The following is a 26,832-nucleotide window of genomic DNA, read 5'->3' as shown; positions in this document are numbered from 1 at the left end:
TTCCCACAATGCAGCACCTCACATTTATCTGAATTAAACTCCATCTGCCACTTCTCAGCCCATTGGCCCATCTGATCAAGATCCTGATTCCAATTTTGCTGTGCCTCTTTCATACCACATTTGGTCGAATGCAGCCTTGATGTCAAGGGATGTCACTCTCCCCTCCCCTCTGGAATTCAGCTCTTTTGTCCATGTTTGAACCAAGGCTGTACTGAGGTCAGGAGCTGAGTGGCCCTGGTGGAACCCAAATTGAGCGTCACTGAGTAGGTTATTGCTGAGCAGGTGCTGCTTGATAGCGCTGTTGCTGACACCTTCCAACAGTTTGCTGATGATCAAGAGTAGACTGATGGGGCAATAATTGACTGGGTTAGATTTGTCCTGCTTTTTATGTGCAGGACATAACTGGGAAATGTTCCACAGTAGATGCAAGTGTTGTAGCTGTACTGGAACAATTTGTTTGCGGTGTGGCAAGTTCTGAAGCTCAAGTCTTTAGTACTATTGCCGGAATGTTGTCAGGGGCCATAGCCTTTGCAGCATCCGGTTCCTCCAACCATTTCTTAATATCACGTGGTGCAAATCGATATGGCTGAAGTCTGTAATGCTGGGGACCACTAGAGGATGAGATGGATCATCCACTGTCCTGTAGCACATTGGTATAGAAGCAGAATTGTGGGAAACACACAACATCTACAGAGAGAAAAAGAAGCTGTTAACCTCCAGGTTGATGAATAGCAAATCATGGTATCTGCAATTTTAGCTAATTTCAGACAACAGCCACTTGATCTGATTTGATTGGATTAATTTATTGCCACGTGTACCTAAATACAGTGATAAGCTTTGTTTACGAGCAGTACAGGCAGATCATAATAAGCAGGAACATACAGATCACAGGGTGGAAAACACTAGACAGAGGCATACAAGTTACATCACCCAGGGTGCATGCTAGGCAAGGTCAACATTAGCAAGATCAGCATTATTTGAAGTTAAGAGAGTCCATTCATCAGTCTAATAATGGCAGGGAAGAAGCTGTTCCTGAACTTGCTGGTGTTTTTGTTCAAGCTTCTGTTTCTTCTGCCTAATGGAAGAGGTTGTAGCAGATCATTACCGGGGTGTGATGGGTCTTTGATGATGTTGGTAGCCTTTCTGTGACCACGGGTGGTGTAAATGGAGTCCGTGGATTGGAGGTTGGCTTGCATGATGGTCTGGGCTGTGCACACCACCTTCTGTTTAGCTCATTGCCATTGTCATCACACAATTTGATTGACAGTGGACTAGCATCAAATATAGTCCCCACCACAAAACAACATCTCTATCCATAACCCTGCAGCAGTTTAATCATAAGAACCGAAATGAGAATCATAGAATCTGTACAGTTCAAAATTAGACCATTTAGCCCATTGAACCAACACTGACCCTGTGAGGGGCATCCCACCCAGACCCATTCCATCACCCTGCCCTTGCACCTCTGATGGCTAATCCACCCAACTTGCAATCTTTAGACTGTGAGAAGAAACCAGAGGACCTGGTAGACATGGAGAGAATGCGCAAACACCTCACATGTACCCAAGGCTGGAATCAAACACTGGTCCCTGTTGCTGGCAGGCAGCAGTGCTAACCACTGAGCCGTTGTCCCACCTGTACAGCCCACGTGACAGAACTGGCAACATCTGAGGAGTGAGGAACTGAGTTAACGTTTCAGGCTAATGAGCTTTTATCCAAAATGTTCATTTATTTATTGCACGGCCATCGTGATAGGGAGGTGGTTGGGGCCAGGGATGTGGGAATTGTGGAAGTGACATAAGGAACCAGCAGAATTACCATTGTAAGTGGGAAGAGAGAGACTAAGGGGAAAAAAAATCAAGTCAAGTCAGGAAGAAATCAATGGAGCAGGAACAAGCTGAAACGCGTGACTTGCTGAACATTTCCAGCAAGTAATCTTAAGTCTGTATGCCAGCATTTGCTATATTTTGTTTGTGGCTGTAGCTTAACAAAAACATTTCAACCCAGCAGCTTGGATATATTGCAGCCAACCTCTATATAAAGCAAGATTTTAACCAGGATGTTCCAAAAGAAAGGAAGAAACACAAACACTACACCCACAAGGCTCCTTTATCCTGACAGTAACTTGCACTGGCCCAAAGACAATACCCATTAAGCATTTGCATTATTTCAATTTCAAACCAGTTGTATTGGCTGTGGCCCACCATATGTTTCCGACATTAAACATCTGTGCTTTACTCTAAAGTTTACCCTTTATTGAGATGTCTTGAATGAAAAAACAAATTTACCAAATAAAGCTCAAATGCATTTTGCATGTGTGAACTGTCTAATCCGCTGCAAATCGCATGGATTGTAGTTTGCTCTTGCACTGATTGTAGTTGAAATGCAGCTAGTTGCATTGTATGTGGTCCCGTCAAGTACAGGGATCAAATTACGCTGTGTCATTGCACCAGTTCCTTTCTCCATTTTCCTCATTCCAATACTAAACCTCACCTCCAGCAAATTTACACACAGGCGCAGAGATCATTTACAAAACAGACAAGAAAACTATTTGACCAAGACCATTTTCAATCTAAAACTACAACCCCATTGTATGATTTGGAGGGGTCGGTGTTGAACTGGTGTGGACAAAGTTAAAACTCATACTACACCAGGTTATAGTCCAACAGGTTTATTTGGAGGCACTAGCTTTCAGAGCACTGCTTCGTCCACCACCTGATGAAGAAGCAGCGCTTCAAAAGCTAGTGCCTCCAAATAAACCTGTCGGACTATAACCTGGTGTCGTGTGATTTTTAACATTATCAATTCCATTCCAAGCTTTGTCATGGAGATACGGTGTACAGATAACTCTGATTTGTGCGCGTGTTCACTCAGAAAGTGAGCTCTTGCCAACTCCTTCTCCAAAGCAAAGGAGGAAGTGATTTTCACTGAACATCAGGAAGCAGGACATGCCAACTTTCTGACCAGGGTGGTGTTACCTCACCTGGCATGCAAACTGCTATCCTGCAGAAGCTGACTGCCAACTCTCAGACATTTCCTCTGGCAACCCCACTTTTAAACATCAGGCTGTAGTTTGCAGGACTGCCATTGAGCTCACTCCCTCTGAACATCTCCTCCCTGCAGCTTCCAGCCTCATAGTTGTCCAAATTTGCAGAGCTCACTTCTCCCTGGCCTGGCAGACCCCGCGTTTCAGCTTGTTCCTGCTCCATTGATTTCTTCCGACTTGACTTGATTTTTTTTCCCCTTAGTCTCTCTCTTCCCACTTACAATGGTAATTCTGCTGGTTCCTTATGTCACTTCCACAATTCCCACATCCCTGGCCCCAGCCACCTCCCTATCACGATGGCCGTGCAATCCCTCTACACATCAGGATGGTCTCAGGGCTCACTGCTTCTTCCTTGAAAGGAGACCTGAACAGTCCCCATCCTCCTCCATCTGAGCTCAGTCTCACCATGACCAGTTTCTCCTTTAACTTATCTCACTTTTCCTAACAACAATGTACCCTCCCTGCCTGTATATAGCGTGTGGAACATACATTATTCCAGTCCTATTCATATCTCCACCATGGTTATAGAGTCATGAGGTCCTATACAGCATGGAGACAGACCCTTCAGTCCAACTCGTCCACGCCAATCACAATCCCAATCTGACCTAGTCCCACTGCCAGCAATTGGCTCATATCTCTCTAAACCATTCCTGTTCATATACCCATCCGGATGCATTTTAAATGTTGTGTTTGTATCAGTCTCCACCATTTCCTCTAACAAATTGTTCCATAGATGCACCACCTTCTGCATTGAAAACGTTGCTCCTAAGGTCCCATTTAAATCTTTCCTCTCTAATCTTAAACCAATACCCATTTGTTTTGGATTCCCCCACACTGGGAAAAAGACCTTGGCTTTTCACCCTATCCATGCCCCTCATGATTTCGTAAACCTCTATAAGGTCACCCCTCAGTCTCTGACAGTCCAGGGAAAAAAGCCCCAGCTATTCCATCTCTCCTTAGAGCGAGTTTTGAGAAGATATGTAGCTCAGGTTGAGGTTCTGGATGTAGGTTTGCTTGCTGAGCTGGAAGATTCATTTTCAGATGTTCCTTCACATTACTAGGTTACATCTTCAGTGAGCCTCTGAATGAAGCACTAATGGTGTAGCCCGCTTTCTATTTATATGTTTGAGTTTCCTTGGGGTTGGTGATGTAATTTCCTGTGGTGACGTCCTTTCCTATGGTAATGTCATTTTCTGTTCTTCTTCTCAGGCAGTTGTAAGTGGGATCCAAGTCAATGTGTTTGTTGACAGAGCTCTGGTTAGAATGCCATGCTTCTCGGAATTCCTGTGCATGTCTGTTTGGTTTGTCCTAGGATGGATGTGTTGTCCCAGTCAAATTGGTGTCCTTCCTCATCCGTATGTAAGGATACTAGTGAGAGAGGGTCATGTTGTTTTGTGGCTAGTTGATGTTCAAGAAAACAACAACAAATTGCCATTCCTAGATGTCACAGTAGAACGAACAGCCAATGGGGAACTTCAAACCAGCGTCTACAGGAAAACAATACATACGGACCAAATACTGAACTACAGAAGCAATAATCCCAACACCCACAAATAAAGCTACATTAAATCATTATTTCAATGAGCCACCACACACTGCAGCACAGAGGAACTACACAGAGCAGAGGAAAATCACCCATACAGTGTATTCCAAAAGGATGGGTACCCAATGAACACAGTCTGCCAATTTCTGAGCAACAAACCCCAGCAAGCAGAAACCCGAGCCACTCTCCCCTACATCAAAGACATCTCAGAAATGACTGCCAGATTATTCAGTCCACTTGGCATTATAGTAGCCCACAAACCCATCAACACATTAAAACAGCAGCTAATGAACTTGAAAGACCCTATACAGATGACAAGCAAAACTAATGTCATCTACAAAATACCTTGCAAGATCTGGAACAAACACTACATTGGACAAACAGGCAGAAAACTAGCCACCAGGATACATGAACACCAATTAGCCACAAAATGACATGATCCTCTCTCACTAGTATCCTTACATACAGATAAGGAATGACACTACTTTGACTCGGACAACATATCCATCCTAGGACAAGCCAAACAGAAACACACATGAGAATTCCTAGAAGCATGGCATTCCAACTGGAACTCTATCAACAAACACATTGACTTGGATCCCATTTACCACCCCCTGAGAAACAGAGCAGGAAATGACATCACCATAGAAAATGATGGCACCACAGCAAATGACATCATCAACTCAAGGAAACTCAAATATACAAATAAGAACTGGGCTACCCTACCAGTGCTTCATTCGGAGGCTCACTGAAGATGTTACCTAGTATGGTGACGAAACATCTGAAAAAGAATCTTCCAGCTCAGCAAGCAAACCTACATCCAGAACCTCTCCTTACAACTCAAACCCTCCAGACCTGGCAATATCCTTGTAAATCTTTTCTGCATCATGTCAGGTTTAACAACATCTTTCCTATAGCAGGGCCAGAATTGTATGCAGTGTTCTAAAAGTGGCCTCACTTAAGTCCTGTTCAACTGCAACATGACATTCCAACTCTTGACAGGCTTTTAATCATATCTGAACTCATTTCCCACACTTCTGTCCTCAGGCCTTTCCCTCACTCCCAGAACAATCATGCGATTCCCCTTGTCCTCACTTTCCACCCAACAGCCTCCACTTTTAGAGGATCATCCTCTGCCATTCTGCATCTCCATTTCTCATCGACCACCATTAGTACTCACTTCGTCTTTTGCTCTGGTCACATTCACCATATGTTCCACTTGCTTTTCCTCCCTCTCTGTCAACAGCATAGAACAAAGCTTTTTCCTGCCACTTTTAGCTCTGGGAAAACAGCAATATCAATCTAATGTCATCTCACTATGCACCTCCCTTCATTTCACACTCCCCTGACTTCAATAGAGAGTCAAAATGCTGCCCACTGTCTCAACAGCCAACAAATAGTTTAACTAGGCTTGATACCAGAGTACTCCAGTAGGGTGGTACGGTGGCTCAGTGGTTAGCACTGCTGCCTGATAGTGTCAGGGACCCAGTTTCAATTCCAGCCTTGGGTGACTGTGTGGAGTTTACACGTTCTCCCTGTGTCTGCATGGGTTTCCTCCGCGTGCTCTGATTGTATTCCACAATTCATGGATGAGTAGGTTAGGTGAATTGGGCATAGTGTTCATAGGTTAGATGCATTGGTCAGAGGTAAATATAGGATAATAGAATAGGGAAATGGATCTGGGTGGGTTTCTCGTTGGAGTGTTGGTGTGGACTTGTCGGGCTGAAGGGCCTGTTTTCACACTGTAGGGCTTCTAATTCTAAATTCCAGTATCCCAGAAAATGTCAATGGGTGCAGGGTAGAAGAAAATAAAAGTAAGATTGGATAACTACCTGAAATGTAAATGGGGAATGGACAGGGGAATGGGCCTAACTGAGTGGCCCGCACGGGAAGCCTCTGTCTGCTTTATGATGCAGAGTGACAGCAACAGTTCAATTCCCACACCCAGCCAAACCTACAAGCTCTCCTTCTCCCCTCACCTTACATGTGGTGACCCTCAGGTTAAACCATCACCAGTTATCTCTTCCTAACCAGACAGCAGTCTTAGAAATTGAATTGTTAAAAACAATAACTTGTCATTATTCCATTAGTGCAAATTAGTTGACAAACATATCACACAGGACCTTCACTGGCTGTAAGGCATTTTGGAGCATTGGGAAAGATGCTATATAAATGCAGATCTTCAATTTCTTTTCTTTCGTTATTAAGTATAACTGACAAATGATACATTGTCATAGCAAATATCCCACATATAGAATTCCTAATCTCTGGTAGATTCTTTACAGCTGAACCATCTCGCCACATTTGAAGGGAACGTGCACATCAAGAGACACCGGGGTTTGTTTGTGATCAGCTCCTAGCAACAAAACTGAAGCAGAAAAACGATGAAAGCTGAGAGCTTAATAACACACCAATTTTGGAACACACTGTTATGAGATCATGCTGTCAATGGAATGACTAGAACAAAGGAAAGACCCACTCAAAAATGATCTTGAGCATAGAAGAGATGAACTACGAGGGGAGATTAGACCTCATTATAGAGAAACTTGAAAGTGTGCAGAAAAGCTTTACAAGGATGTTGCCAGGGTTGGAAGGTTTGAGCTGCAGGGAGAGGCTGGGGCTGTTTTCCCTGTAGCATCGGAGGCTGGGGAGGGGTGACCTTATAGAGGTTTATAAAATCATGAGGGACATGGATAGGATAAATATTCCTAGGTTGAGGGGGTCCAAAGCTAGAAGGCATAGGTTTAAGGTGACAAGGGAAAGATTTAAAAAGGACATGAGGAGTAACATTTTCACACAGAGGGTGGTGTATGTATGGAATGAGCTGCCAGAGGAAATGGTGGAGGCTGGTACAATTACAACATTTAAAAGGCATCTGGATGGGTATACGAAAAAGAAAGGTTTAAAGGAATATGTGCCAAGTGCTGGCAAATAGGACCAAATTAATTTAGGACATCTAGTCAGCATGGACAAGTTGGATTGAAGGGTCTGTTTCTGTGCTGTACATTTCTATGACTCCATGACTCTATGACACTAGTCTGGGGATTTGATGATTTCTTGTCTTGTTTATACCTTCATAACAATCTCTAAAGCATCCTAATCATTGGCAGAGTACAGCAGCAGGACACTAACAATGCACCCAGAGTTATATACCCACCATACTTCATTGACTGACATAGACCTCTTGTGGTGGAGTAGTAATATCCTAACTTTGAGCAGCTGTCTATTTGGAGTTTGCACATTCTCCATTCTCCCTGTGTCTGCGTAGGTTTCCTCCCACAATCCAAAAATGTGTAGGTTAGGTGAATTGGGCAAGCTAAATTGCCCATAGTGTTCAGGAATGTGTAGGTTAAGTGCATTAATTGGGTAAATGCAGAGTAATAGAGTAGGGGAATGGGTCAGGGTGGGATTCTCTTCAGAGGGTCGGTGTGGATATTTTGGGCCAAATGGCCTGTTTCCACATTGTAGGGATTCTATGATAAGGGAGACAGGACAGAGCAGAAACAGCTGGGAGAAAGGTGGGAAGCAGAGGATGGCAGAGTGGGAGGTGCTGAGGGGAGGTGATGGCCAAGGGGAAGCCTTTAGCATTAGCTGGGTTTTAAGACATACTGAAGGAGCAAGACAAATTGGTAATGACTGGATTCATAATCCAGTCTAATGTGCTGGGGACATGGGGTTAAATTTAAATTCAGTTAAAAAATCTGGAATTTAAGACTGATCCCAACAACAGTAACCATGACAACTGTGATTGATTTTTGTAAAAGTCCATAATGCCCTACAAAGAGGGGAATCCACTGCCCTTAACTGTGATTCCTGATCCAAGCCACTTGGTTGACTTTTAAACGTAAAGCCAGCATAGTCCCAGAGGACCATGGGACTGTTTTCTCACTCAAGAGAGATGACTGGTAAGGGTTTAACCTGAGGGTCACCCTCCATCAGGCAAGGAGCAAGGCTGAGAAGGCAGGACTTTCATGGTAACTATGGCTGGTCAAGGAATTGAGCCCGCTTTTTTGGCATCACTCAGAATTGCAAACTGGCCAACTGAGCTGTAGGGAAAGGTTTAATAAACCCAAGAATAGAAACTGAAGATTGTTTTTATTCACTTGTGGTACATGGACATCTTTGGGTGGAACTTAAAAATAAGAAAAGGATTATCATCTTGTGGGGATTGTATTATCGCTGTGGAGAGAAAGCAGAGTTAATGTTTCAGATCCAATTCTAAAGAAAAGTCACTGGACTTGAAATCTTAACTCTGCTTTCTCTCCACAGGTACTGCCAGACCTGCCGAGCTTTTCCAGCAATTTCTGAAGATGCTGCAGGGGATTGACAAAGGAGATGCAAAGAGAATGTTACCTCATGTGGTGCAATGCAGAATGAGAGGTCATCGTTTTTGGAAAATGAGTAGCAGATTTAGAGGAAGCAGAAGTGAGGATACATTATTTCTCTCAAGGGGTTGTGAAACTGTGGAATTCACCACCCCAAAATGTGAAACTTTGAGTATGTTTAAGTCGTAATGGCTTGAGGGTTCTGGAGAATAGGCAGGAAAGTGTTGAGGGTGGGTTGAGAGTGGCTGTGATCATATTAAATGGCAGCGTAGGCTCAAGGTGTGGAATTACCTACTCCAAGTCCTTAGGTTCTTAACTTGTATGTTTTGATGACTGTATGTTGATTTGTTGCAAATCTGAGTCTAGGTAGAATGTCTTTTTAAAAAAGGCTCATATAACCTTCACAGAATTCATTCTTTGCTGAACGCTCATTAGATCAGCTGGTAATGGGTTCAATCCGCACTGTAGAGATTAGAGCTCATGAGGTAACTATGGATTGCTGCATTGATAAAGATGTTGCAGCTGGAACCACAGGAGCCGACTGGACTCCCCAGTCACCACCCATTTCAATCCCCCAACCACTCCCTTTCTGACATGACCCTCCTTGGCCTCCTCCATTGCCATAGCGAATCAGACTGTAAATTGGAGGAACAACACCTCATCTTCCACCTGGGTAGCCTACAGCCCAGAGGACTCAACACTGAGTTCTCCAATTTCAAATAACCTCCCTCCCCATCCTCCAACTCCCTTTCCAGCTCCTCCCCCTCCCTTCCACTGCTCCCTGCTACCAACCGGATTCATTCCTCCCATTGACCAACCAGGTTGTACCCTCTACCTGTCTTCACCTCTCCCCACTTCACCACCCTGCTCCCACCAACCTCTTTGTCTGCAGCTCCCCCTACACCCACCCCGAGTCCAGAAGGATTACACCTGAAACGCCAACCTTTCCACCTCCTGATGCTGCCTGGCTTGCTGTTTTCTTCCAGTCTCCTGCCTGTATATTATTGATAAAGATGTTGTGTCTCAAGGAGATAAAAATCTGTGGCCCTAAGTGACTTCCTAGGTAAACCAAAAACATCCTGTGGATTATATAATCCTCCAAGATGAAGATAACGTGAGAAGTATTTAACTAACAAAGTAGATTAGCTTATCACTTACTTCATTTGTGGTTTGTGGGTTTTGTGGTATTTGTGGATTGTCACATTTCATTGTATAGCAGCAGTTACTGGGCTTCAAAAATATTCCACTCATGACAAAGTTCTCTGGAACATTCAGTGATCATTAAAGGCATGAGATAAAAATAGGAATGGCAGTGTCTGTGAAGGCAAAATAAGATTAAAAAAAGATTTAGATTAATTTTGGCAGACAATAAATGAAAGAAGAAATAAAATTGAATTGAGTTAAAGGGGAGAAAATAGTGTATTGCCAATGTCATTTGGCTCAGTAATCCAGAAACAGCAATAATATCCTGGAGCCACGGGTTTGATGTGGAAGATAGAAACTTGACTTCATTAATAATAATAATTTTAAAATCGGGAATACAAAGCTCCCCGAATGAAAACCATGCAACTATTGTTGTTAAAGCCAATCGGATTTACTAATGCCCTTTATGGAAGGAAAACCTACCGAGTTTCCTCTACATGTGACTCCAGTCCCACAGAGTCATAGAGATTTACAGCATGGAAACAGACCCTTCGCTCCAACCCGTCCATGCCAACCAGATCTCCCAACCCAATCTCGTCCCACCTGCCAACACCTGGCCCATATCCCTCCAAACCCTTCCTATTCATATACCTATTCAAATGCCTCTTAAATGTTGCAAGTGTACCAGCCTCCACCACTTCCTCTGGCACGCAATATTCCAACAGTGGTCTAACCAATGTCCTGTACAGCCGCAACATGGCACCCCAACTTGTGTACTCAATACTCTGACCAATAAAAGAAAGCATACCAAATGCCTTCTTCATTATCCTATCCACCTGCGACTCCACTTTCAAGGAGCTATGAACCTGCACTCCAAGGTCTCTTTGTTCAGCAACACTCCCTAGGACCTTACCATTAAATGTATAAGTCCTGCTAAGATTTGTTTTCCCAAAATGCAGCATCTCGCATTTATCTGAATTAAACTCCATCTGCCACTTCTCAGCCCATTGGACCATCTGATCAAGATCCTGTTGTAATCTGAGGTAACCTTCTTCGCTATCCACTACACCTCCAATTTTGGTGTCATCTGCAAACATACTAACCATATATCTTATGCTCACATCCAAATCATTTGTATAAAGGACAAAAAGTAGAGGACCCAGCACTGATCCTTGTGGCACTCCACTGGTCACAGGCCTCCAGTCTGAAAAACAACCCTCCACCACCACCCTCTGTCTTCTACCTTTGAGACAGTTCTGTATCCAAATGGCTAGTTCTCCCTGTATTCCGTGAGGTCTAACCTTGCTAACCAGTGTCCCACGGGGAACCTTGTCGAATGCCTTACTGAAGTCCATATAGATCACGTCTACTGCTCTGCCCTCATTAATCCTCTTTGTTACTTCTTCAAAAAACTCAATCAAGTTTGTGAGACATGATTTCCCACGCACAAAGCCATGTTGACTATCCCCTAATCGGTCTTTGCCTTTCCAAATACATGTACATCATGTCCCTCAGGATTCGCTTCAACAACTTGCCCACCACCAATATCAGGCTCACTGGTCTATAATTCCCTGGCTTGTCTTTACCACCTTTCTTAAACAGTGGCATCATGTTAGCCAACCTCCAGTCTTCTGGTACCTCACCTGTGACTATCGATGATACAAATATCTCCGTAAGAGGCCCAGCAATCACTTCTCTAGTTTCCCAAAGAGTTCTAGGGTACACCTGATCAGGTCCTGGGCATTTATCCACCTTTTTGCGTTTCAAGACACCCAGCACTTCTTCCTCTGCAATATGGACATTTTTCAAGATGTCACCATGTATTTCCCTACAGTCTATATCTTCCATATCCTTTTCCACAGTAAATACTGATGCAAAATACTCATTTAGTATCTCCCCCATTTTCTGCGGCTCCACACAAAGGCCACCTTGCTGATCGATGAAGGGCCCTATTCTCTCCCTAATTACCCTTTTGACCTTAATGTATTTGTAAAATCCCTTTGGATTTTCCTTAATTGTATTTGCCAAAGCTACTTCATGTCCCCTTTTTGCCCTCCTGATTTCCCTCTTAAGTATACTCCTACTGCCTTTATACTCTTCTCAGGATTCACTCGATCTATCCTGTCTATACCTGACATTCCCTTTCACCCTGACAGGAATATACTTTCTCTGGATTCTCGTTATCTCATTTCTGAAGGCTTCCCATTTTCCAGCCATCCCTTTAGCTGCAAACATCTGCCTCCAATCAGCTTTCGAAATGTCTTGCCTAAAACCGTCAAAATTGGCCTTTCTCCAATTTAGAACTTCAACTTTTAGATCTGGACTATCCTCTTCCATCATTATTTTAAATCTAATAGAATTATGGTCGCTGGCCCTAAAGTGCTCCCCCACTGACACCTCAGTCATCTGCCCTGCCTTATTTCCCAAGAGTAGGTCAAGATTTGCCCCTTCTCTAGTAGGTACATCCACATACTGAATCAGAAAATTGTCTTGTACACACTAAACAAATTCGTCTCCGTCTAAACCCTTAACACTATGGCAGTCCCAGTCTATGTTTGGAAAGCTAAAATCCCCTACCATAACCACCCTGTTATTCTTACAGTTAGCTGAGATCTCCTTACAAGTTTGTTTCTCAATTTCCCTCTGACTATTAGGGGGTCCATAATACAATCCCAATAAGGTGATCATCCTTTTCTTATTTCTCAGTTCCACCCAAATAAATTCCCTGGATGTATTTCCAGGAATATTCTCACTCAGCACAGCTGTAATGCTATCCCTTATCAAAAATGCCACTCCCCCTCCTCTCTTGCCTCCCTTTCTATCCTTCCTATAGTATTTGTATCCTGGAACATTAAGCTGCCAGTCCTACCCATCCCTGAGCCATGTTACTGTAATTGCTATGGTATCCCAATCCCATGTTCCTAGCCATGCCGAGTTCATCTGCCTTCCCTGTTAGACCCATTGCATTGAAATAAATGCAGTTTAATTTATTAGTCCTACCTTGTCCCTGTCTGCCCTGACTGTTTGACTCGCTTCTGTTCTCAACTGTACCAGTCTCAAATTGATCTCTTTCCTCACTATCGCCCTGGGTGCCACCCACCTCCCCCCTCCTCACCTTACTAGTTTAAATCCTCCCAAGCAGCTCAAGCAAATTTCCCTGCCAGTATATTAGTCCCCTTCCAATTTAGGTGCAATCAGTCCTTCTTGTCCAGGTCACTTCTATCCTAAAAGAGATTCCAATGATCCAAAAATGTGAATCCTTCTCCCATATACCAGCTCCTCAGCCATGCATTCATCTGCTCTATCCTCTTATTCTTGCCCTCACTAGCTTGTAGCACCAGAAGTAATCCAGATATTACTACTCTCGAGGATCTTCCTTTTAAATTTCTGCCTAACTCTGTAATCTCCCTACAGAATCTCAACCTTTTCCCTTCCCATTCATTAGTTCCAATGTGGACAATGATCTCTTGCTGGCCCCTCTCCCCCTTGAGAACATTCTGCACCCTCTCTGAGTCATCCTCGATCCTGGCACCAGGGAAGCAACATATCATTCTGCTTTTTCTCTGCTGGCCACAGAAATGTCTGTCTGTACCTCGGACTAGACAGTCTGCCTGAATTGCTGTGCTCTTCCAGCACCATTGATCCAGAATCTGGTTTCCAGCATCTGCAATCATTGTTTTTACCTTGTTGATTTTAACCCTACTGCGAATCCTCTTGCAAGGATGCCTGCCTTGAAGAAGTTTTCCTCCTCTCTCTACAAGAATCTCAGGGAGTCCCTCTCCCACTGCAACTCCCAGGTCATTTACTCTATGCTACTCTCTCCCCACCCCCCCCCTCCCCTAGCTCATCTCCCCCCGCTTCAGGCTGTCTGCCTTTATTCCTGATGAAGGGCTTTTGCCCGAAACGTCGATTTTGCTGCTTGTCGCATGCTGCCTGAATTGCTGTGCTCTTCCAGCACCGTTGATCCAGAATCTGGTTTCCAGCATCTGCAGTCATTGTTTTTACCTTAGTCTCCTAACACAATTTATCTCTTGGAACCTGACGAACCCCTCATTGCATTAGAGCCAGTCTCAATACCAGAAACTTGGCTGTTTGTGCTACGTTCCCCTGAGGATCCATCACCCCCTACATTTTCCAAAACAGCATACCTGTTTGAAATGGGGATAGCCACAGAAGACTCCTGCACTAGCTGCCTACCTCTCTTACCTTTCCTGGAGTTAATCCATCTATGTGACTGTATCTGAGACTTTTGCCCCCTTCCTATAACTGCCATCCATCACATACTGTTGCTGTTGCAAATTCCTCATCGCTTCTATCTGTCTCTCCAACCGATCCACTCGATCTGATAGGATTCGCAACCAACAGCGTTTATTACAGATATAATCTGCAGTAACCCTTAAACTCTTTAAACTTCCACATCTGACAAGGAGTACATATCGCTCTACTAAAGGCCATTTTTGCTCCTTCACAATCTAGACCCAGAAAATAACACCGTCTTATTCCTCTACAAAATACTGCTCCAGTTTAAATTAATAATTATGGCTTATATTTTAAGTTTCATCAAGAGACATGCCTCAAAAAACATATAATCAAGAAAGAACCCACACAATTAAAGCAATTCACTTACTTGTTTCTGTGCTGTGAACTTCGCCCAAACAGTTCCTCCAAGATCAGTTGTGAATTTCACTGTTTGTTAAGTTTCCCAGACACTCTCCAATGTCCAGCGATATGTGAATTCAAACTGCAAAAGGCAGCACTGTGCAGGTACACTGTGGTGTCAGTTTCCTTCTCTCTCTCTCTCTCCTGCACTGACCTCACCATGTGCCTCCTTTGTCTGCTCTTCTCCCTTTTAAAACTGCTGTTGTTTTGACTTTTTGTTTTCCAAAGTTCCAAAACAATGCAACAGCATATAAAACAGTAATTGCTGCTCCTGGAATTCGAGGAAATCACCTACAACACCTAAAATACCTCAAAAAAGGAGCAGCTGTTACAGCCAGAAATTTTTCCCATCCTCCATCTTGGATTACCCAGCAATGTGATTGACTCTTAACCACTGCTGATGTCACCTTCCATTATGCTCTCAGACAGTAGACTGATTGGGTGGTGATTAACCAGGTTGGATTTGTCCTGCTTTTCATCGACAGGACAAACTGGGCCATTTTCCACCTTGCCAGGTAGGTACCTGTGTTGTACTGAAACAGCTTGGCTAGAGGCACAACTCATATCTCTCTAAACCCTTACAATTCATATACCCATCCAGATGCCTTTTAAATGCATAATTGTACCAGTCTTCCTTTGTGGACAGGCAGGAGGCTGGAAGAACACAGCAAGCCAAGCAACATCAGGAGGTGGAGAAGTCAATGTTTCTGGTATAATCCTTCTTCAGGACTGGGGATGGGTGTGGGGTGAGCTGCAGATAAAGGGGGTGGCAGAGGCAGGGTGATGAATTGAGGATACGACCTGGTTGGTCAATGGTAGGAATGAATCTGGTAGGTGGCTGGGAGAAGTGGAAGGGAGGGGAAGGGAGTCACTCAAAGGGAAGGGAGGTTATTTGAAATTGGAGAGCTCAATGTTGAGTCCTCCGGACTGTAGGCTGCCCAGGCAGAAAGTGAGGTGTTGTTCCGCCAGTTTGCAGTTTGCTTTGTTGTGGCAATGGAGGGATGGTCATGTCGGAAAGGGAGTGGGAAGGGGAATTAAATTAGGCAGTGACTGGGAGGTCCGGTTGTCCCCTGCAGGCCCGGCACATTCCACACACACTCTGTGTGAAAAAATTGCTGTTTAAATCCCTTTTAGATCTTTCCCTCTCACATTAAACCTATGCCCTCTAGTTTTGAACTCTCCTACCCTGGGAAAAAGACCCAATCTATTCATCCTATCGATGCCCCTCATGATTTTATAAATCTCTATAAGGTCGCCCCTCAGCCTCCAACACTCCAGGGAAAACAACTCCAGCCTTTTCAGCATCTCCCTGTAGCTCAAACTCTCCAACCACGGAAATATCCTCGTAAATCTTTTCTGCACCCTTTCAAGTTTTACAATATCTAGTTGAGAAACTACAAACAATCCAGTGGCACGCGAGGCAAACACTGAGCATATAAACATTGTATACAGGGCCAACAGCCTGAGTTAATTGTGTAATTTTACCAGGGATCAGGGAGCATATTGAATTCCTCAAGGAAACAAAGCACACACACACGCATCCTTGTGCTATTGTTATTTACATTTTCCCCCAGTTCACGTTTCAAGATCAATTCTCAACAATTATTTTCAAAAGTATCTCTGCTACAAATGCAACAGCAGTCCAGTGTGAGTAACATAATGGAGCTGACAAAATAATCCTGCTGTGCGTTGACCTCTCCATTCCTATCAGGACAGATCCTCACCAGATTCACCTCATCTGAGTCACATGGAATGGGATTAAAGATTAAATAGGTTTCAAATATTAATAATTATACAGGAATCATCAATAAACATCGCAACTTGCAACTTCAACAGTTGTGCATTTGCTATGTTCACAGTTTCGCCTGAATGGTGATCCACAAAAACATGAAGAAGTTACATTTGTCTAGTGCCGCATTTCTCCCTCTGTTATCCAGTTGTTGTTTCATCTCTTGTGAAATACTCAGATACGTCTCCTAACTGCCTGATACAAATGTGAGTTTGGGAAAAGAACCTCATTGAACATTTCAGAATTAAAGTGAATTACATAAGACTCCAAAATGAGGTAAAAATTTTTCACAAGTGTTTTTGTTTCTGTGGAAAAATAAAACCAAGTGCGCTAACTGCACTGCACCAAGACAGGTCGACTGGACTAATATAGAGAATTCTGGAGAAACTCAACAGCTTTAGCAGCATCTTTACAGAGAGAGAGAAACAGAATTAACTTTTCAAATCTGGTTAACCCTTCCTCAGAAGCCCTCCAGCATCTGCAGTATTTTACTTGTATTTATTCTACAGTCGTGAACAAGAGTCCAAGCCATTTCTCAGAGTGGAGAATTACTCCTGCTCAGCAACTATATCCACGCTACTGCCTCTTATTTTTCATACCAACTTACAGCTCAAAGGGAAATCATTTAGCCCATGGTACCTACAACACTTTTGTGTGTTTTATTCATTCATGGGATGTGGGTGTCTCTGGCTAGGCAGCATTTATTGTCCATCCCGAATTGCCCAGAGGACAGTTAAGAGTCAACCGCACTGCTGTTGGTCTGGAGTCACATGTAGGCTAGGAGAAATAGAGGACTGCAGATGCTGGAGATCAGAGCTGAAAATGTGTTGCTGGAAAAGCGCAGCAGGTCAGGCAGCATCCAGGGAACAGGAGAATCGACGTTTCAGGCATGAGCCCTACTTCAGGAATTATTCCTGAAGAAGGGCCTATGCCCGAAACGTCGATTCTCCTGTTCCCTGGATGCTGCCTGACCTGCTGCGCTTTTCCAGCAACACATTTTCAGCTCTGATCTCCAGCATCTGCAGACCTCATTTTCTCCTCTCCGGATTAATAGTCCAGCAAAAATGCCACGAAGCCATTACCTTCTCTTGGCAAGAAAATGCAATTCATTTTTTCCTCATAAAATTTGACTGATTCCTTTTAATATTTATTCATGGGATATGAGCATCACTGGTGGTCCCAGCATTGATTACCCATCCCTTGTTGCCCTAGAGAAAGTGGAGGCAGGAAGTTTCAGGATTTTGACCCAGCGGCAGTGAAGGAATGGTAATATATTTCAGCATGCTGAGTAACTTGGAAGAGAATTTACAATTTATGGCGTTCCCATCAGAGGGGCAAGGGGATCTTTACTGGTCATGAAGTAGGGGGGAGGTGGGGTGGTGATCAGAGGTATATTGTTCATCTTTCTGGACAGCAGGTCACCTTTTGTTTATTAAAAAACTTACAAAAAACACAGGAGGTGCCCTTAAGCAGTTTGGGATTTCTGTCCCTCACAGATAGGAGTCTTGACCTTCAGAGCTACTGGCCAATTGGATTGGCTGTCGGCTGAGTAGGCCCAACAGCACCACAATGCAATAGTGGCTGCTGCTTGTAACTGCAAGTGTGAATGGAGCATATCTCAGGCTGAAAGGTTCGGGATCTGGCAGGGATCTTGGTTGTGAATAATGAAGGGGTGTGGGGGCTGCAGTGAGATTTTGGGGGGAGGTGTCAGCTCCCAGATGCCAATGGAGGCGGGGTGTAAAAAGGGGGGAGGGGTTACCATCTTGGGAAGAGGTCACCCAATGGAAGCACCTCTATCCTCCCAACTAATGAACTACCCCACTTCCTTCTCACCTTTCATTCTGCCTCGCTCACCCCACTGCTTCCCTACCCCTGAGTCCTCTGGAAACAGGCTCTCAATTCAACTCGAATTAGTAACATAAAATTCTCATTTGGCATGGGTAGGCATACTGGTGGACATCTTGCCAGCCCACAGTAATATTGAGGTGGGGGCTGGTGTGCAGTTCAGGAGTGTGTGTAGAGGCAGTGGTCTGGTAACCTACACTCAAAGTTTATTCAGTTTTTAACTTTTTAAACCCATCTACTTGATAAATCTGCACCTTCTAAGCTCTTTCCAAGTACAGAGGTTACGTCTGAATTCTTTATTGTTTTTTTCTATATCTATTTATCCCAAAGCTTCTTATACCCCTGCAAGAGGAGACGTGTCTTCTATTTCTACCCTACTGAGGTACTTCAAAATTTTGAAGACCTGAGTTACTTAAAAATTTCTTGCTCAAAGGAGGTCATTTGACCCAGCATGTCTGTACCTGTCCAAAAAAGATCTTTACAGGTTAATTCCACTTGCCAGCCCTATAGGTTATGACCGGGCAAATAAAAGAATGTCTTTAATGTGAGGAAGTGAAATGTCTTTAATGTTGTTGGAGCTGCACCCACTTGCCTGGATGGGAGCAAGCTCCAACAACACTCAAGAAGCTTGACAGCACCCAGGACAAACCAACCCACCTAATTGGCACCATATCTACAAACATTCAATCCCTCCACCACCAACGCTCAGTAGCAGCGGTGCACACTATCTACAAGATGCACTGAGGAAATTCACCAAAGATGCTAAGACAGCACCTTCCAAACCCACGACCACTTCCATCTAAAAAGACAAAGGCAGCAGATACTTGGGAACACCACCATCTGCAAGTTCCCCTCCAAGTCACTCACCACCCTGACTTGGAACCATACTGTCATTCCTTCACAGTCGTTGGGTCAAAATCGTGGGATTTCCTCCCTATCAGCACTGTGGATCAAACCACAACAGGTGGACCGCAGTGATTCAAGAAGGCAACTCACCACCACCTTCCTAAGGACAAATAAGAGTGGGCTTTCAATGCTGGCCAGCCAGTGACACCTAAGTCCCACAGATGAATAAAATAAAAGGTGTTTTGCCTCTTCCACCCTATCACATAGTGAGTTCCTGATTCTCGCTGCCATCTGGTAAAACTCCTACTCAGTTCCTCTCTTTTTTTTCCATTCCATTAATTACATTTAAACCGCATGCCCTGACCTTTCTATTAATGGAAAGTGCTCCTTCCCAAAAACTTTATCACCTCTTAGGAAATTACTTCTTATCTCTCCTCTCCATCCTCATGACGGCAGAAAGTAGAGTTCACAGAGTTCTGTTCCCGTTCTATTTCCAATCAGCATCTCCAAGGCCAGGAATAAAGTCACGCATAATTGTTCCTCTAATCATTCCATGAGCTGATGAAGGCGATAGCCCGTGTCATTTAGATGGTTACTCAGCACTTGAATGGGGAGAAGGTAGAAGAACTATTGGTGCAATTCCTAGGCTCAGATTTCACAATCACTGGTGCACTGCCCCGGCTGCAGAAAAACAGAACAGCGCAAATGAACTGCTGGCAACTTGTAACTGTCATGCTCCGAAATTGTTTCTGCAGGTTTTGTTTTTAAAAAATGTCTCTCTGGGGTTGGTTTTCAAGCGTCCCCAGTCCAATCCAAGCAGGCACCAGTCCATAAACTAAAGAAGGGAAGTCGAAGAAACGAGTAGCGGGGGCCTGAACTGTGTAATTTGGTCAGTGGGCACTCTGCGTCATTAAGAACACAACAAAATCTTAATTGTACCTACAACCCTGATTACCATCACATACTGAATATCCCAGAGGGAGATTCTTAAACACATTCCATTTTCACAGATAATGTGCTTGCATTATTTTGGAATGATAATTGACCTTTCTCTATGGCCTGTTTATGGTCCATTTGTCAGTCTAATTGATGTTGATTAAATTCTGCATGTTATAGGGATGAGTGGGTCCCAGAATCTTACAATTCAGGCAGCAACACACTTTGCTGTTTGTTGGCATTTTAAATGTTTCAAGCAACCAGCTACTAAAACCACACAGGTATCTGAAGCAAGAGGTTCCATTTCCTCTGTTAACACAATGATGAGTGGCTTTTCAGGATTAAGTGGGTGTTGAAACTGTGCAGAGGTATGGTTTCATTACAAAGTAATGTAAATGCTGCATTCTAACACCATTTGTAGACCACATATGGAAGATTGCAACTTTTGATCCTGGATGATACAGAAAGAGAAAATGGAAAAGAGAACAAAATAATTAAATCTGGCATATCATTTGAAAGTAGATTGTTGGAGCAGCACAGAGGATTACAAGTTAAAATCAAAGAAAGGTCATTTCTGACCTGAGCCTTTGACTGATTAATGCAAGAAGTGGATTTCCCGTTAAAAGGATGAAACCAAATTTCTGAGTACATTAGGCTATTTCAGGATAGATGAACAAACTCAGGCAGACTGCAGTCAGCCTTGACTCAACTGGTGGCACTCACACTTGTGAGTCAGAAGGTTGTTAGTTCAAGTCCCACTCTGGGCTTAAGGGAGCACTGCACAGTTGAAGAAGCTGCCTTTCAGATGAGACATGCATGAATGTTCCCATTGGCACTGTTTCAAAGGAAACGAAAGGGAATTCTTTCCAGGCCAATATTAAACCCTCAAACTGCATGACCAGAACAGCTCATCATCACATTGCTCCTTATAGGGTCATCCCATGCATCTGTTGGCAAACACATTCATCTGTTAAAATATTAGAATAATATATTAGACACAGTACAGCAGGGCTTCACAGGAGGCTCCAAAGCACTGAAGATGTCACATAGACGGGGAAGGAAGTGTCTGCAAATCAACTTCCCAGCTCAGTGAACATACCCACAACCATGATAAACGGCACACAAGTTACAAATATTTATGCAAACTGTGAATAAGATATGTAAGAATAATATCTGCTGTAGACAACTCGCTAAGAACTACCATGCTCTGGTGCCATCTTGAAGTTGTCAGACTTTTGAACAGACCCCTCCAATGTTAATGTTGATCTCTCTCCCTCTGCACCTTCTCTGCAGCTGTATTCTGCACTCTGTTCTGCTACCCTGATGCACTTAGTTTGGTACAATCTGCCCATAGAAGCATGCAAAACAACACTTTTCACTGTACCTCGTTGCATGTGTCAACAGTAAATCAAATCAAATCAAAAAATACTAAAGAGTCTTTTTTTGTAACTGAACTAATAAACGTTACTGTTCCAAGGACTTAGACCAGGTAAGGACAGCAGAGTTCCTTCCCTAAAGGGTGTTGGTGAACTAAGATGGGTTTTTATAACTTTGTTTGCGAGGTCACCATTAGGTCAGCTCTTTAGTCCAGATTTTATTGAACTCAAAATTTCACCATCTGTCCTGTCGGGATTCAAACCCATGTCTCCAGCTCATTATCCTGGGGCTCTAGATTGCTCATCCAGTGACGTGACCACTGCACCACCACTTCCCCTCAGTTATTTACTATTTAGCAAACACTTAAGAAAATGTCAGAGATGAATAATAACGCAAAAAGTTATTCCTCCCTTTTGTTCTTGACACCCACCACGTGGAACTACTTTCAGCCCCATGCATTCAGAGAGAAACTGGGTTTCAAGGCTGACATAATAGTAATGGCCTAATGGTATTCTCACTGGGCTGTTAATCCAGAAGCCCAAGAAACGAGCCGGGGAATCCAGGTTCAAACCCTGCAACAGCAGATGGTAGAATTTGAATTTAACAAATGTCTGGAATCAGAGGTTCTAACAATGACCATGAATCCATTGTCAGGAGAAACCCATCTGGTTCACTATAACGTCCGGTATGGAATGAAACAGCCAGCTTCACCTGGTCAGGCCTATATGTGACTCCAGGCCCACAGCAATGTCGTTGATTCTTGACTGCTGCTGGGCAATTATGGACAGCCAATAAGTGCTGGCCTAGTTAAGTGACCCCTATATCCCATAAATGAATTTTTAAAAAGTTAACAAGCTAAGGCACCACAATGCATTGTGAGAACCATTGACAAAGATTCCAGCCCAACTACACTGAGTTCCATTGGCAAACGATGAAACTAAAACAGTCTCTCATGTTAAAGTCTCATGACCTCATTCACTTCTGCAGGACAAACTGAATTGTGTTCCCAGAACTGTGAATATCAATGAAATATTTCCCGTGAGATAATTGGCTTGAAAAGAATGAGGCAAATCACAATCTCACTAAAATGCTGTTTGTCATAAATATGAAGCCTGAGAGCAGGCTATCTTCCTAATAAACGTTACTGTTCCGAAGCAGCTCCAAAAGTGCCCTCAATAATTGAGCTTCTGAGCATCTTACACTCTTGCAGATGTCTGTCAGAGGTGGAAAAGGAAATTTCCATTTTTATAGCACCTTCACAATCTCAGGATCTCCCAGTTCTTTGCAGCCAATGAAATACTTCTCAAGTGAAATAACATAACTTTTGATTTCATTTGATTTATTATTGTCACATGTATCAACATACAATGAAAAGTATTGTTTTGCGTACTAACCAGACAAATCATACCTTACGTAAGTTCATCAGAGTAATAGCACAGAATGCAGAATATAGTGTTACAGCTCCAGTGAAGGTGCAGGGAAAGATCAACTTTAATAAATGAGAGGTCTGTTCTTAAGTCCAAAACAGCAGGAAAGAAGCTGTTCTTGAACTTATTGGTTTGTGTTTTCATACTTTTCTATCTTCTGCCAAATGGAAGAGGGTGGGAGAGAGTATAACCGGGTTGGGGGGGGCTCTTTGATATGTTGGGTTTTTTTCTGAGACAGCGGAAACTGCAGACAAAGTCAATGGAAGTGAGGTTGGTTTTTGTGATGGATTGGGCTGTAGTCACAACTCTCTGCTCTGATGCATCCAGAAATGATGTTTTGTATGGTGCATCTATAAAAATTGGTAAGAGCCATTGCAGACATGCCGAATTTCCTTAGCCTCCTGAGGAAGTAGAGGTATTTGTGTGTTCTCTTGACTGTAGTGTTGCTGTGGATGGATTGTCAGTGATATTTACTGGTAGGAACTTGAAGCTCTCACCCACCTCCAACTCAGCACCATTGATGCAGAGAGGAGCAGGTCCTCTGCTCCACTTCCTGAAGTCGATGATCCCATCTCCCGCAGCTGCCAACTTGCACGCATAAAGATCTCACAAAGTGGTTTAGTGATACCGGTGGACAGAAATTCATCTGCTCTCCTTCTAAGGGCTCCTTGGAATCTTTTACAGAACAAAGATGTGTCCTTGGAATGAGTTCTTACCTAAAAACAAAATCAAAAGCAGTGTAGGACTGCCTCAGTACTGACCGTGCAGTGCCAGTGCTGTACTGAGGCGTAGCAATGAGCTCGTGCTGTTTTGGTGGAAACCCAGATAATATTTACGGGACCTGGGTTCAAATCCCGCCACAGTAGATGGTGGACTTTGAATTCAACAAATATCCAAAACAAAAGGTGAAATGATGACCATGAATCGATTGTCCTAAAGCCCATCTGGTTCACGAATGCTCTTTAGGGAAGGAAACTGCCATACTTACCTGGTCTGGCCTACATGTGATTCCAGACCCACAGTAATGTGGTTGACTCTTAACTGCCCTCTGGGCAATTAGGGATGGGCACTAAATTCTGGCTTGGCCAGTGACACCCTCATCCTGGAGAGTGGCCAGCAAGAGGTCATTGTCCATATTGGAACCAATGAATAGGAAGGGAAAAGGTTGAGATTCTGAAGGGAGATAACAGAAAGATAGGCAGAAATTTCAAAAGGAGGTCCTCAAGAGTAGTAATATCTGGATTACTCTCGGTGCTACAAGCTAGTGAGGGCAGGAATAGGAGGATAATAGCAATTACAGAAACATGGCTCAGGGATGGGTAGGACTGGCAGCTTAATGTTCCAGGATACAAATGCTACAGGAAGGATCGAAAGGGAGGAAAGGGGGGTGGGGGGGGGGCGCATTTTTTGATAAGGGATAGCATTACAGCTGTGCTGAGGGAGGATATTCCTGGAAATACACCCAGGGAAGTTATTTGGGTGGGACTGAGAAATAAGAAAGGGATGATAACCTTATTGGGATTGTATTATAGATCCCCTCATAGTCAGAGGGAAATTGAGAAACAAATTTGTAAGGAGATCTCAGCTATCTGTAAGAATAATAGGGTAGTTATGGTAGGGGATTTCACCTTTCCAAACAGCGACTGGGACTGCCATAGTGTTAAGGATTTAGATAGAGAGGAATTTGTTAAGCATGTACAAGACAATTTTCTGATTCAGTATGTGGATGTACTTACTAGAGAAGGTGCAAAACTTGACCTACTCTTGGGAAATAAGGCAGGGCAGGTGACTGAAGTATCAGTGGGGGAGAACTTTAGGGTCTGCAACCATAATTCTATTAGACTTAAAATAATGATGGAATAGGATAGACGAGATCTAAAAGTTGAAGTTCGAAATTGGAGAAAGGCCAATTTTGATGGTATTAGGCAAGAACTTTCGAAAGCTGATTGGGGGCAGATGTTCGCAGGTAAAGGTACGGCTGGAAAATGGGAAGCCTTCAGAAATGAGATAACGAAAATTCAGAGAAAGTATATTCCTGTCAGGGTGAAAGGGAAGGCTGGTAGGTATAGGGAATGCTGGATGATTAAAGAAATTGAGGGTTTGGTTCATAAAAAGAAGGAAGCATATGTAAGGTATAGACAGGATAGATCGAGTGAATCCTTAGAAGAGTATAAAGAAAGTAGGAGTATACATAAGAGGAAAATCGGGAGGGCAAAACGGGGACATGAGATAGCGTTGGCAATTAGAATTAAGGAGAATCCAAAGAGCATTTACAAACATATTAAGGTCAAAAGGGTCACTAGGGAGAGAATAGGGCCCCTCAAAGATCAGCAAAGCAGCCTTTGTGTGGAGCCGCAAAAAATGGGGGAGATACTAAATGAGTATTTTGCATCAGTATTTACTGTGGAAAAGGATATGGAAGATATAGACTGCAGGGACACAGATGGTGACATCTTGCAAAATGTCCAGACTACAGAGGAGGAAGTGTTGGATGTCTTGAAAAGGGTAAAGGTGGATAAATCTCCAGAACCTGATCAGGTATACCCTGGAACTCTGTGGGAAGCTAGAGAAGTGATTGCTTAGCCTCTTGTTGAGATATTTGTCTCATCGATAGTCACAGGTGAGGTGCCAGAGACTGGAGATTGGCTAACGTGGTGCCACTGTTTAAGAAGGGTGGTAAGGACAAGCCAGGGAACTATAGACCAGTGAGCCTGACCTCGGTGGTGGGCAAGTTGTTAGAGGGAATCCTGAAGGACAGGATGTACATGTATTTGGAAAGGCAAATTAGGGATAGTCAACATGGCTTTGTGCGTGGGAAATCATGTCTCACAAACTTGATTGAGTTTTTTGAGGAAGTAACAAAGAGGATCGATGAGGGCAAAACGGTAAATGTGATCTATGTGGACTTCAGTAAGGCATTCGACATGGGAGACTGGTTAGCAAGGTTAAATCTCATGGAATACAAGGAGAACTAACCATTTGGATACAGAACTGGCTCAAAGGTAGAAGACAGAGGGTGGTGGTGGAGGGTTATTTTTCAGACTGGAGGCCTGTGACCAGTGAGGTGCCACAAGGATCAATGCTGGGTCCTCTACTCTTTGTCATTTATATAAATGATTTGGATGTGAGCATAAGATATATGGTTAGTATGTTTGCAGATGACACCAAAATTGGAGGTGTAGTGGACAGCGAAGAGGGTTACCTCAGATCACAACAGGATCTGGACCAGATGGGCCAATGGGCTGAGAAGTGGCAGATGGAGTTTAATTCAGATAAATGCGAGATGCTGCATTTTGGGAAGGCAAATCTTAGCAGGTCTTATACACTTAATAGTAAGGTCCTTGGGAGTGTTGCTGAACAAAGAGACCTTGGAGTGCAGGTTCATAGCTCCTGAAAGTGGAGTCGCAGGTAGATAGGATAGTGAAGAAGGTGTTTGGTATGCTATCCTTTATTGGTCAGAGTATTAAGTACAGGAGTTGTGAGGGTATATTGCGGCTGTACAGGACATTGGTTAGGCCACTATTGGAATATTGCGTGCGATTCTGATCTCCCTCCTATCGGAAAGATGTTGTGAAACTTGAAATGGTTTAGAAAACATTTCCAAGGATGTTGCCAGAGTTGGAGGATTTGAGCTGTAGGGAGAGGCTGAACAGGCTGGGGCTGTTTTCCCTGGAGCATCGGAGGCTGAGGGGAGACCTTATAGAGGTTTACAATATTATGAGGGGCCTGGATAAGGTAAACAGGCAAAGTCTTTTCCCTGGGGTCAGGGAGTCCAGAATTAGAGGGCATAGGTTTAGGGTGAGAGGGGAAAGATATAAAAGAGACCTAAAGGGCAACGTTTTCACGCGGAGGGTGGTACGTGTATGGAATGAGCTGTCAGAGGTGGTGGTGGAGGC

General features: G+C 43.6%; 1 long non-coding RNA gene across 1 annotated transcript; it reads right to left on the bottom strand.

The window, feature by feature from the left end:
* Nucleotides 1-1,079: 1,079 nt before the first annotated feature.
* LOC122554743 lies at nt 1,080-19,725 on the bottom strand. Its single transcript, XR_006313059.1, has 3 exons — nt 19,604-19,725; nt 10,073-10,230; nt 1,080-1,207 (listed from the first exon to the last, which is right to left on the bottom strand). It is a non-coding gene; the product is annotated as an uncharacterized LOC122554743 (long non-coding RNA).
* Nucleotides 19,726-26,832: the final 7,107 nt, after the last annotated feature.

The sequence above is a fragment of the Chiloscyllium plagiosum genome, chromosome 11, assembly GCF_004010195.1.
Source record: "Chiloscyllium plagiosum isolate BGI_BamShark_2017 chromosome 11, ASM401019v2, whole genome shotgun sequence".
Lineage (NCBI taxonomy): Eukaryota > Metazoa > Chordata > Chondrichthyes > Orectolobiformes > Hemiscylliidae > Chiloscyllium > Chiloscyllium plagiosum.
This window is presented reverse-complemented; position numbering and strand designations above follow the sequence as displayed.